We start from the raw sequence: 14,502 nt of genomic DNA on the forward strand, positions 1-14,502 counted from the left end.
ATTACAAATGATGATTAACAATAGTAGTATTGAGACAAACAGAACATTAGCCCGCACCTCTGACCCTTGTCCAGGACCTTTTTTTTTTGTACGCTATGATGTATTCAATATCAGAATCATGCTTGAGTCAACTCGCTGGGGGAAATCTATGGGATGTTATTCATAGAAATAAGGAAAAGATCACACCTGCAGCCACACTGGTAACAATGCATGAGACGGTGCACTTAGAGTGTCAAACGAGATTTGGTTATGGATCGATCCCGTCAACCTATATTCTTGCCACAGTAAAGCACAAATTCTCCAAGGAGTATATAACCGCCATCAATTGTTTTCCTCTCCTAATATGATACCCTCCCTCACAAGGGTTTCCACAAAGACCTCATTTCTAATCAATGCGTGCGGTTGGTGGGGATCATCCCGTCTCTGCAAATGAATGACTTCACTTTTTCTGCAGTTTTATTGTATTGATTTGTTTCATTGAGCTGATTGATTTCTGCCCCTCTTCCTTCCTTTTGCTTATCAATATGAGAGCTGATCACATCCATCCAGGAAAAAATCCCAATCACCCTTTGGTAGCTAGTGGAATCCCTTAGCAGGATCCTGAGGGGACAAGGCTAACCATGGTTATTGAGTGGGACTATTGGTTGACAGTGAAAGTAAAATGTAGGTGTTCCATCTGCCTGGTATTGTATGTATGGGCAGCAGAGTTGCTATATTACTGTAGCTCACCAGTTGTCATGCTAAGGTTCTGCTAGGCTTGATTTGGTTGTCATAGTCCCTCTCCCTGAGTATCTGTTAAATGTTCACCTGCTCATTATACTTTGTCCTTATTACCAGCCATATCTGACCCTCTCCTTTAGTTCCCTTTGACACCAGAACAATGGATAGGAAGTGCTTCACGCCAGCAAGTCAGACTTCACTTCATTGCAGGAATTATAGCTTTTCATTCTCTGTCACTGGAGCGTTTTAGTGACTTGCCCCATCTCTCTCTCTCTCTCCCTCCCTCTCCCTCTCCCTCTCTCTCTCTCTCTCTCTCTCTCTCTCACACACATATGATAGATGTACATTTGTGGAAGCTTGTGTATGCGCACACACATCCATGAAAAAACACACACACATACACACACACACACACACACACACACACACACACACACACACACACACAAACTTACACACACAAACGTACACACACTCACAGAGATCAGCCAAACAGACTGTGTTTGGGGTGAAAGGGAGAGGCTGTAGCATAGTAACAGTCCAATGATGGGCCCCATATGCCAAACACAGTCCTAAGATTTATACCCTCAGCTATGCAAAGTGAAATAGTGGTAATGTGGAACAAAATCCCCAAAAACGAAGAAAAGAAACGCAAATGTTTGCTTGTTCTATTTAGCCCATTATTCATCAAGCCAGCTGCCTAAATCTATTAGGATCAACACTGTTTGAGTTGTCTCCTCAGAAACACTGACATATTATTTCTGCCTTTCCTGAGCCATCTCAATGTGACAGTCAGCCCTCTAAGAAAACAAGCTGAAGTAATACTGCAAGTCATAAAATGTCTGGCCCAGCGCTCTCACTCATCCCTGTTCTACCCCTCCCTCCCTTCCACTGATACACCAGAGTTCTCTCTCTCTCCCACCCCCCCCCCCCCCCCCCCAAAAAAAAACACAGACTTTCCTAATCAACTACTACGATAATAGAAAAGTCCATAACGTAATACAATAATATTTTAAAACGAGAGCCAGTGTCTCTGTGATGTCTTATCACATAGCCAACACGCATCCACACCTAAACGAATGGCTAAAACACATGTCTATGATGAGGTATACCCATAAGCCCGTGAATGTTCATGCTAAAGAATGACAGACAGATTATCTCATGGCCTTTTCCCCTAAACACTTGTACGTGTTTTTCCAGCTTGTGGGAATTCCTGTTCCTGGAGTGTATGGAGCCACCCAGACTGAGCTCTGGAAATACCGTGTCGCTTAGACCTCGCCTTTAACTTTCACTTTATCACCTCCGTTGACACCAGGATATGAAGGCCACTCCTTAACAATGACACTTGCAAAATGAAACAGACACAGCACTGAAATCATTTGGAACGCTTCTATTTCAATGTCAGTGTGTTTCAAAACAAGGTGTGTTTTACCAAAATAATACTACACAGACAGATGCATTTTTAATACGTTTCGTGTAATCAGATGTGAATTAAGGCAATAATTATTGGTTAAACTTGAAATAGAATAGAATAGAGAGCATCATAGGAAACAGAGGTCCAAATCCTGCAGCGGACAGTGATTTGAACCATGAAAATCAAGATGGGTTCTTCTTTTTGTCGTTTTTGGAAGGACAATTGTGGTGAAACTGGGATACTGTCCACTGTTGTGCTGGTGGGGCAAGTATCCCAGTTTCACCACAATTGTCCTTCTAAAAACGACAAAAAGAAGAACCCATCTAGATTTTCATGGTTCAAATCACTGTCCGCTGCAGGATTTGGACCTCACTTAGCATTTTTATTCTCTGTTTCCTATGATGCTCTCTATTCTATTTTCCATCCTTCTCCCTCCCTCCCTCGTTCACTCTTTCTCTCTCTCTCTTATTCCCTTCTTCTCTCACTCTACTCTCTTCACTATAAATCCTTACAGTGGTTCTGGCAGCAGTTTCCTGCTCTTTCATCTGCCTCCCTTGTGGTCGGACCATTAGCCCGGCCGTACCTGCAAGTGTTTGGGAGGCAGCTGGCCCAGGACACAGCACTGCAATGGGGCTGTAGAGCCCAGAGGCTGGGCCTGGGACATGGGAACGCTGGCACCAAATACCAATGGGTAATTAGACCTTCGTTCAAGAGCAAATGTGGCAAGCATTAGACACAAAGCTCTTTCCGGTTCAAATCATATCTGCATCCTGGCCTTCCTCCTTTCCTTGGGAGATCATTTTTTTCCCTCCTTTATTTCCTTGCCCCCTTTTCTTCTTTCCACTCTCGGACTAGCCATTGGCGATCACTTGGCTCATGTGTGTTGTTTTGGTGGAGGTATATTTCGGTGAAAGACAGTAGGAGGTCATCGAGTGTTGTTATACTGTACGCAAAAAAAAGGTGTGATTTTCATTTGTAAGGCTAACTTAGTATTTTGTCATCCTCCTTTAAACCTGGTTACATCAAAAGTACAACAACTCACGAATGAAGTCATCCTGTATCATTTCTTTATACCAAAAGGCAGAGGTCAGTCAGTCTATGTGACAGAAATGTAACCGTCACCAGACATTTTGCCACAGAAACGACAAAATAAACAGAAGTGAGATACGGAATAGATCTAGTATGTGTCCATTGGGGTAAAAGTTTGCCCATGTTCAGATATGACTACATACAAAAGAACATGTGCTGTAACTGTGGCAAGTGCTGGACCCAGTATCCCTCGACCTGTACCTTTACTGATCAGAACATTATTATTTACACTGCACTGGAAAGATGGTCGGGAAGGTGACATTTGTGACGTTTCCTTTCTACATGGCTGTGCCTGTGTTGAATTTGGTTTTTTACTGGTTGACAGTTTTTAGTTCATCTTATTATTATTTATTTTTTTACATGTTTGCACATTATACACATAAGCGACAAGATGTCCTTGGAACGTTGAATGACACCATTCAAACTTCATATTTGACATCTGGAACTTCTTGTATATTTAGAGGTCTGAGCCGTGAGAAAAATGACCTTATACGTTTCTCATCATTTAAGAGGGAAACTATCAGGAGGCCTTTCTTGTTTTGTGGTGAGCGGTGACATAACCCATAATTCCATCCAAACCACAATGGCCTTTCATCAGAAGTCACTCCCTGACCTGCATAGTCTGTCTTGCAGAAAATAGGCCTACTAGAGTAGCACGAGCATCATCACTTCAAAAATGTTTTGTCAAAATTATACTTACAAATTGTGCATCAGATTATACGCACACATTCAAATTCTAGAAACAAATCAGCACTGTCCTAATAAATTCTGAACAATTGTCTCAGGTGAAAAGGGAAGAGGTTGAATGCTGTGTGAGTGAGTGCGTGGTCTGCCTACTGCTGTGGCCAGGCTAGAGGACCCTGCTTTTATCACAGAGGGAGAAGCACTGAAGCCACATTAGCGTAAACAGGAACACAAAAGGAGAGGAGAGAGGAGTGGAATGGAAACCGGGGGTTGTAAAACAGGACCCCCCACTGAGGAATTTCAATTTCATATCTCTAATTAATCCTGTTAGATGAAAGAACTGACTACACACTTTCTTTGGTCACTCTATCTTTCTACCACATCTCTGTCAATTCATTTCAGCAGACGAATATGACTAATTGTACACTCCACAGCTCTGGCCATTATATAAATAGTAATTTGGAGGGGTGGTTCTGTGGGTATTCATGCATCCATTTATGATATTTGAACACAATGGGCTGTGCATAATTTCCGTTGATCAATGTAAGCAGGCTAACACAACCTTGTTGTAGACATGGGCTTCTGAGCCTTTTTGGAGCCTGCGGTCTTGTAGCCCAGACAATACCCCTGTACTTCCTCTTTTGTATGAGGAGAGCATTATGTTTCTCATTTCTGTCACTGGAATTGCTTCTTTGTTTAGAGTGCTAATATTAGCATCATAATTAGACTGAAAGAAAGAGAGTGTTGCGATTCATGCAGATTTTCCGAAGTGCAGAGTGTGGAGGCCGGAATTCTAGACGAGGTATCAGTTACTGGTGTTTCATGAGGATCCAGTTCAATCAGGAATTTGCATGTTAAATGTTTGTTATCAAACCATTTTGTGTGCAAGATAATTATACAGGAAAACTGAAACACACAGCGTCATTATCAGTAGTCATAACAGCTCTCGATTCAGAATGTATCATCTGTAAATTCAGTGTAACTATCTCATGCAGCCATAGCGCTGACCGCCAACTCTAGGCCTACACTTTTACAAAGTTTAAGTGACAGTTCTCACATTGTGGAGGTCTGAAACTGCTCACATGTAAAGACTGTATTCACCCTTACAATGGGTGCAAACCAATTTGCAGACAGCATATTCAAAGCTTTCAGCTTGAGTTTGATTAAAAAGTGTCTTTGTTCAAAGTACTTGTGCTTTTTGCAAAGACTGTATGAGCTTGGCACTTTATGGAATTTATCTTATATGCTTAATGATTTAAAGTGATTGGTTTATAGCCAATGTTCTATTCAGGGTATATGTGTTTTTATGCATATAATAAAAAGTATCAAGCAAGGAAGGCCGTGGTGACATATTCAATAGATGCTTTAAATTCACACATTTTAATTGCCAAAAAACAGCGCTTGACAAATAACCCTGGCTGGCGCGATAAGCCAACCAAAAGAAAGTAAACCAACATAAAAAACAAATCAAACAGAAAATCAACCTAACTGAACATGAATGTCCAACGCCAACCCATAGACTGTATACGAGATTGTAGCATTTCATTACCCACATTCCTTTTCTGTGTACTCTTGACCAGTTGCCATGGCGCTAGAGCTAACCACGTTCATAACCTCTCTCTTGTGCTTTCTCACTTTCTTTCTCCTCTCTCTCCTTTGTCTTTCTTCCTTTTCTCTCTGTCTTCCACTGAACTACTCATCAAGTTACTTTTCTCTCTGTCTTCCACTGCACTACTCATCAAGTTACTTTTCTCTCTGTCTTCCACTGCACTACTCATCAAGTTACTTTTCTCTCTGTCTTCCACTGCACTACTCATCAAGTTACTTTTCTCTCTGTCTTGCACTGCACTACTCATAAAGTACATTTTTCTTTGTGTTTTGCATGAGATCACCATTGAAGTTCCCAGAGTTATAAATAACCTTTGAGCCAAGCATACAGTGTGCATCAAACAGAAAGAGGATTTCCTGGGCCAACGCTTGTCACACCCTGATCTGTTTCACCTGTCTTTGTGCTCGTCTCCACCTCTCCAGGTGTCGCCCATTTTCCTCATTATCCCCAGTGTATTTATACCTGTGTTCTCTGTTTGTCTGTTGCCAGGTCATTTTGTTTCATCAAGCAAGCCAGCGGTTTTGCCGTGCTCCTTTCTGTCTCTAGTTCCTGTTGTCTAGCTTTCCCTGTTTTTGACCATTCTGCCTGCACTGACCATGAGCCTGCCTGTCGTTCTGTACCTTGTCACACCACCCTGGATTACTGACCTCTGCCTCCCGTTCTGTATCTTTCGGACTCTGCTCTGGACTACTGACCTCTGCCTGCCCTTGACCTGTCGTTTGCCTTCCCCCCTGTTTTTGTAACAAACGTTTGTTATAAAAGGGTCTTCTCCTGAGCCTTGACAACGCTAAATCATTATGACATTATTTGCTAAGTTTGTTTACCATTTTTTATATCAAACCAAACTCTTGCCTCACAGCGCAAATAATACTAAATATGACGTAGGTCAAATAAAGCAACTAAAATTGTATCATCTTAATGTTGTGTAATTCTGGATGCTGACTAACATACTAAATTATCATAGCACAAAAATATCTGTTCGTAAAGTGTTCACATTTCAAAGCTAGTCTCCATACAGACCTTTGCATTAGCACATCTACAGTCAAGAGTCTAAGTGGCAAAACAGAAAAGAAAAAAAGATTAGCATTTTAAGTATAAATAGTTCCAGGACAAGGGCTGTTAAGTTTGGAATTAACATGTAAACAGTTGGAAATGCCTTCCTCACCACCCCCACCCCACACTCACCCCTGCCTCCTTTTTAAACCTTGATAAATATACATAAAGTCTTGCACAAAGACCGCCTTGTTCCTTTAATGGGACACCCCCTTTAATGGAGAAATATTTCTTAGGATTATATCAGCATTCAGTTGCAAATTTTTTGAGTTTTAATACTCAGTCATCTGTGAATAAGAGTATCATTTGAATTCAGAGGACACCTGGTGCCATGGACTGGGCTATGGTGGGGGCTCGGAGCTGACCTGGTATCACTGCCAAGGCTGCTTTTTCCCAGCCTTCCCTTCCTCTGGCCTGACTGGCCGCTCCATTCAGCCTCCTGCCTGCCGTCTCATTCGCTCCTCAGATACTGTCGAGCGCAGCCGCCCCAGCAGCACACTTGTAACTTTATTCTCCCACCCGAAAAAAAAAAGCTCTCTCTAAAAGATAAAGGGAAGGGAAATCATCTTATCAATCTCCTCTTAGATTAGGCTCGGAGTAAGTTGAATGCTGGTTTAGAGTGTCAGTGGGAAGCAGAGAGAAAACTTCGAATTCAATACTATAAAAAAAAGAAAAAAGAAGATAAAATAACAGTGGCTCCGAGACCCTCTTTTGTTGATTTATTGTACATTAGCCACTAGGTTGTATGGAGAGCAGAGGGGTGGGGGTTGGGGGAATGAGGCAGGACTATTTGGAGGAGGAGAAGAGAAGGGGGCAGGGGGGCTATTCGTATGCGTCCCACATCCACCACACACAATAAGGCCTGTATTGCGTTTTTGCAAATTTATACCCAGGATGTTGGTTTTAGAGTGTTTTCCTGAAAAAAGGAGACTTTTTTTCTCCAAGTAAGTGTCTGCTTTCATGAGCAAGAGTGATTGAGGCACACAAACAAACCTTTGTTTCCCCCAGCTCACAGATGCAAGGCCCAGGCACTGGCTCTCGCTCCGCCCCCACACACATTTGCACTTTTTGTTTTGAGTAAAACACAGGACTGTATGAAAAAAAAAATAAACGAGCTAATTTCAGATTAAATGCTCCCTATAATCTTTTGAGATTTTCTCAGGATTTAAACAGCTTTCATCGTTTCTTAACAGGTTTCTTGACTCTACTAAAAAATAATAATACCAATTTTATAATATTGTACAAAATAAAATTGTAATATTTCTTGAAAATGGACATGTAAATATGAAGTGTCATCACTTTAACGTGATCCATCAAATATAAATATATATTTTTTTAAATATTCACAAATTATTTCGATTGTGAGCACATTATCCCCATCACATCATGAATTAAATATAAAGTTGAATTTATGTGAGAGGAAAATACATATCCTGTATCTGCCTTCATACTGTTCAAAACATCAAACATTACTAATATTAACAGAAGACAGCTGTTTGGCTATTTTCTCATCACTACAGGTAGTATAACTGTACACTAATTGGATAGCAAATTGGATAACAGGGTTTTGAGCCTATGACAGTGTGAAACAGATTCTCATTCACTTTTAGCAGCAGCTGCTTCCTTAAATACACCCTCTCTGGTAAACTACAATTCAAAGGTCACATGGGGCTTATGCTTGGTGGCTGTGAGATCTACCTGTAGGGTTGCTCATGATCGCTCAATCCACAATGGAATGCAAACATCCAAAGCCAAATGCAAGTTGTTTCTAAGAGACAAGGTTAAAGGAGAAATTGACAAACAGATCAGATCAGCCTCCCCATGTGTGAGGCTGGGGCTTTTGACGGAGGCGATTATTCATGTCCCTCCCACAGCCACAAATGAAGAGCCCAGCTGACTTCCGCCGACCACCCACCCATCTTCCGCTGCCAAGAAGACCTCAAGTACCAGCAAAATACAATCCCCTGATTATCTCGACTGTGTGTTTTCTGTTACACGCTGAACGGAACACTTTAAAAAAGCTCAATTATCGCCTAATGAAATGATCTTTTAAGTGAGTGTGTGCCTTAGGCCGGATAGTGAATATAGATAATGTTTTTAATGACAATTAGCACCTTTTTTTCTAAGAGTGTATCTGGAAGCCAAAATGGTTCTTTGGCTGTCCCCATGGGAGAACCCTTTGAAGAAATTTGGTTCCAGGTATAACCATTTTGGTACCATGTAGAACCCTTTCCACAGATGGTTTTACATGGAACCTAAAAGGGTTTTACCTGTAGTCAAAAAGGGTTTTTCTATAAGTGTAGTTACACATGAATATACAGTATATAAACAGAAAACATCCGGCTAAAGAGATATGTGAGGTTGCTAGACAGTACATGCAATATAGCAGATCAATGCATGTTTACATCAGTGTAGCTTAATAATTCCACTGTCGACATTGTGCCCCTGTGAAAAAACAGGTGCGAGGGAAAATGTACACACTGGGATGTTTGCATAAATCTGCCATTTCGTTCGCAGGGAGAGTGGTGGGGGAATTCTACGACTCAGATGTGTGTGATTGGAGGTTCCCTTGGCTCTCTGGGTTAGAGAGTTCAGAGAAAAGCCGATTATTACTCTCCCTCAGGTCAAGCCTTCATAAATAAACGCTAGAGCGCCCCGGGCTCTGTGTGTTAGTATGATTAACATATCATACAGCCTATCGACAGGGCACTTATCATATTACAGCAGCGGATGCCCCTCGGAACACGCTGAGGTTACATGTACAAGGCGACTGAGCATACATCTCTGTTCATTAGACCGCTCCGCTGGGACTGAATGAATCATATCGGCACATGGTTATGGCAGGCAGGGCAGCCGTTTGCCTCGTGCGGGGGAGATGTTAAGAGGGGTATTTAATAACGCTGGAAAGGGTTATGAGTCGGCTTCTGTGGTGAGAGAAAGAGAGGGGGAACGGAGGAGAAAGGGAAGAATACAGATGACGGAATAGAAAATAACAACAGCACGAAAAAAGTCAGGGAGAGAGTAAGTGTAAGAATAGGTTTAAAAGACATCTACAGAGAAAGTCGTTGGGGATTTGACAATGAGCAAAATAAAGAGTAGAGGGATAGGGAAGGATAACGGATAGTGAGTGATACCCAGAGAGAAACTACAAAAGTTGAGAGAGGAGTGCATAGGGCTCAGGGGACTTCAGTAAAAAAAACGTCAAATTCAAATCTTTTCAATGGCTGATTAAAAATAAAGTGCCGATTTATTAGTGCGTCTCAAAACTGCACAGTGGTGTGAAAATAGACCTGGCTCTCAGACACGCTGCTCAGATTTCAATTTAGGGAAGTCTTTGCTCCTCAGTTACACATACGTTTGCTCCACTCACAGACCAGGGGCCACAATTAAGCCTAACCACTCTGACCGGGGCGAGAGCGCAAAATGATATCTCCTTCTAAGCTCCTATAAGCCAGCAGAGCCAGGGTAGTGAGCAGAGTGCTGCATCCCTCTCCCTAGTCAAGCATGGACTATCTTAGGTGGACCACAGCCTGGCTAGGATGCCTTTCATCCACTATTAAAGAACTCTACCAAGGAAATGAGGGTTCTTGGTGGCTGGGCAATGGGATAATATGAGTGTACATCATGCAAAAGTGGAATATTGGCAGAATGTTTTTCCCGTCATGCTTCGCGTTGGGAGAGCAAAGCTGGGATCAGTGTGAAAGCCATGTCCACCAGGCTAATCACATTCAACCCTGGTCCTAGACCTGCTAGGAGACAACTGACAGGGAGGAGCACCACAGCTAAACATTAGGAGTATGATGGACAGACCCAGGCCCAGCAAGATAGTTTGGAACTACCATTGTAAGTCCACAGGAGAGGACATGTCAATGCTCACCGTTGCTATGACCTAATTATAAGGTATTTGTGTTTTCTAAACAAGGCTTTTAACTTCAGCATCGGTGTCGTCTTCACCACAGTGATTCCGATGAATTTCACTGAACAATTAACCAAACCTGTTTATTTGATTCTGTGTTCTCTGCAGGCCTATACTTCACTATCTACGGGTGTGAGAGTATTTATGCACACATTGAATGTGAGTGTTGTCATCCACTGCCACCCCCTGAACCCCTCCCCCCTTTGCAAATTAGAACTTCACACACGTAGCGGCAAGCTGCCTGGTGCTCCGTGATTTCACACGACCAATTAAGACACTCTTGGCAGTTGTGTGAACAGTTTCATTAGAGGAGATAATATTGCAAAGTGAAATGATAAGCAATCATTATGATGAATGCCCAGACATTACATTCCCTCGTTAATGAGGTGTAAATGATCTCATTATTTTTTTTGAAAGACTACAGATTAGATTAAAGTGGAGTGGACAGCGCTCCTCCGTGTTCAGACAACTTAGTGTTAATTAGGCCCAATCTCCAGGAGCAAATGAGCCGCAACCCTTTGGTAAACAATTAGGCTTGCGTAGCTCAAGGCAAGATGGACAGGGATGGGCAATTGAATGGATGCATAGCTAGGCGTCGAAGCCAAGTTGCAAACCGCATCTGATTCATTTTTCAATATCCGTGTGAAATGAGATGGTCATCCTTTCCTTTTTCCATTACTGTGTAAAACTTGACAGCCTCTTGTATTAGTAAGGCAGTTTACAATAGTGCATTTATGGTGAAACACATTCCAACCAATTCAGAAAGGTCTGGTTTTGACAAATCAAAGGTACATTTCCTGTATTAGTCTTACTGTCACACCCTGATCTGTTTTACCTGTCCTTGTGCTTGTCTCCACCCCCTCCAGGTGTCACCCATCTTCCCCATTATCCCCTGGGAAGTCATACCTATTTTCTGTCTGCCAGTGCCAGTTCGTCTTGTGTTGTTCCAAGTCAACCAGAATGTTTTTCCCGTGCTCCTGCCTTTTCTATTCTCTTTTGCTAGTCCTCCTGGTTTTGACCCTTGCCTGTTTTCTGGACTCTGTGCCTGCCTGCAACACTGTACCTCCTGGACTCTGAACTGTTTTTGACCTTTGGCCTGTCCACCAACCATTCTCTTGCCTACCCCTTTTGGATTGAATAATGTCAAAAGACTCAAACCATCTGCATCCCGTGTCTGCATCTTGGGTCAGTTATACTTACTGTATAACTCTGCTATGATCGTTATCTTTCTCAGACCTGAGAATGAACACTGTGCCAATAGAGCTAATGCCATTCAGGGTTTCTTTCATGGGTCAGAGAGCAGCTTACTGTGTCATGCACCTGCTTCCGAGTCTCTGTATGAAAACCTTCTGGAAAAAGTTACGCACACAATTTTACCTTGCACCTGCTTTCAAGGTCATAAATGAAACTTCTGAAGCCCCTGAAGTCGGCTTTCTGAGGGTTTTGTTGATAGGCTTTCACGTTATGAGGAATAAAGACATTAAGTATTTAGGTTTTTATTCATTAAAAACCAGCTTATTCCAGTGGAAATTATTTTGTCACCTTGTATATTATTGAAAATAACCTTTTTCCCTATACACTAATCTAACAAAGACTCAAGTGCAATTTTGTTATTTAATTGTATTATAAATTAAGTTTCACTGCTCGCGCTGAAAAATGCCTATGTGATGCTAATATATTACCTTTAGAATTGTAATATACACTGAGTACGCCAAACAATAGAAACACCTTCCTAATGTTGAGTTGCACCCACCCGGGGCAGGGACTCTACAAGGTGTCGAAAGTGTTCCACAGAGATGCTGGCCCATGTAGACTCCAATGCTTCCCACAGTTGTGTCAAGTTGGCTGGATGCCCTTTCGGGGGTGGACCATTCTTGGTACACTGCGTTGCAGTTCTTGACACAAACCGGTGCGCCTGGCACCTACCACCATATCCCATTCAAAAGGCAATTTTTTTTTGTCTTGCCCATTCACCCTCTAAATGGCTCACTCACAATCCATGTATCAATTGTCTCAAAGCTTACATATCCTTTTTTAACCCGTCTCCTCCCCTTCATCCACACTGAAGTAGATTTAACAAGGGATCATAGCTCTCACCTGTTCAGTCTGTCATGGACGAGCAGGTGTTCCTAATGTTTTGTACTGGTGTAGGTTCACACACACACACACACACACACATATATATTGATTGGTCTGTTTGTGTTCTGAGAGCAAAAAGCATAAGCATTTGTGAATTAAAGAAGGGGGGACGATATTGCTGTCTCTCCCCCAGATGGCTGAATCTGCCACAAAGGGACATGCCTGTCTCCAACACAATTGATGTCATGCTCCCCCTTTCCTCTGATAGATGTGCTTAGATTATGAGAAGAAAAGCATTTGTGTAATCCTTCTTCCAATGGAGTTATGTTTTACAGACGCCTGGCCCTTATCGGTGATTGATAACGCTTAACTCAAAAACATATTTAAGCATTAGGAACGTCAATATTTTGCCGGCAACTGAAGGTGACCCTTGGCTCCTCTGTTTGCTATCCGCGCGCAGAGGGGTTTGATGGTAAATTTGTAAGGGTGGTTATGTGGGGAGGCTATTATGGATTTGCTATCTTGGCCTGAAGTGTTTGCGGCTGATTATGTGATTAAATCAATAATAATTTCTGTTTGGGCTCCTTGGCTCCTCTGCTTCATATTCTTTTTCCTGTGTAGCTGAGCGGAACGGACAGAGAAAGTAGACACACACAAACACACACACATGAACGAACCACAAGGCTATGCAATTCAAACAGGGGGAATCTGTAAACACCAACAGTGCTAGAACAATTCTAAAAACAGATGGTTTGGACAGAGAGGAAATGTTTTATATGGCAATTTAATTTGAACAGTTACTCTGAACCAAAACAAACTGATTTGCCCTTAAAGTAATGAAGATATTTAAAATATCTCAAGTTTCTAAATTAATATTCAGTCTGACAAAGCACCGGATTGAAGAAGTGATTGTCTGGGAATGGTTTGGACCTGATCCAAAAGTGAAATGTTGAATTTACATTCTATCAATATAATATTTCAATATACTGTCACACCCTGACCTTAGATATCTCTGTTTTCTTTATGATTTGGTTAGGTCAGGGTGTGACTAAGGTGGGTATGCTAGTTTTTGTATTGTCTAGGGTTTTTGTATGTCTAGGGTTGTTGTAGGTCTAGGGGGTTTTGTATTTCTATGTTGGCCTGATATGGTTCTCAATCAGAAACAGCTGTTTATTGTTGTCTCTGATTGGGGATCATATTTAGGCAGCCATTTCCCCTTTGTGTTTTGTGGGATCTTATTCTAAGTTTGCACTATTCGTATAGCTTCACATTTTGTTCGTTTTGTTTCAGTATTCTTTCTTTTTCACATTTAGTTCGTTTTGTTAGTTTCAGTGTTCTTTCTTTAATAAAAGAAGAATGTACGCATACCACGCTGCGCCTTGGTCCGATTCATACAATGAATGTGACATATACATGGTCAATTTCTATTTGAAAACTCAGCCAAAATGTGATGTTTAGCCTTTGCCTGGTGGGTAGGCCTTAGTCACACAGATCAACCATATGTGGTGACAAATCCTAAGGTCGTGTTCCCCTGCTCAGAACGTTGCGTGCATCAACCAAAGGTTGCGTGCCACTTCATCTACTGTGTCATTGACTGACAGATTGCTATAACATATGATATGACTAGCTGATACGTTAAATACTTATCCCGGCATTGTAAGATCTGGCAGGCACCAGCAACACCTGGGCAGAGGAACGCACCTTAAGGGTGCGTTTAAAACAGGCAGGTGAAGACCAAGGTGCAGCGTGGTACGTGTTCATATTATTTATTCTGACTGAACACTGAATACAAAATAACAAAAGAATAGCCGAAACAGTTCTAACAGGTGCAACAAACACTAAACAGAAAATAACCACCCACAACTAACAGTGGGAAAACAGACTACCTAGGTACGGTTCTCAATCAGAGACAACGAAAGACAGCTGTCCCTGATTGAG

The sequence above is a fragment of the Oncorhynchus clarkii genome, chromosome 2, assembly GCF_045791955.1.
Source record: "Oncorhynchus clarkii lewisi isolate Uvic-CL-2024 chromosome 2, UVic_Ocla_1.0, whole genome shotgun sequence".
Classification (NCBI taxonomy): Eukaryota; Metazoa; Chordata; class Actinopteri; order Salmoniformes; family Salmonidae; genus Oncorhynchus; species Oncorhynchus clarkii.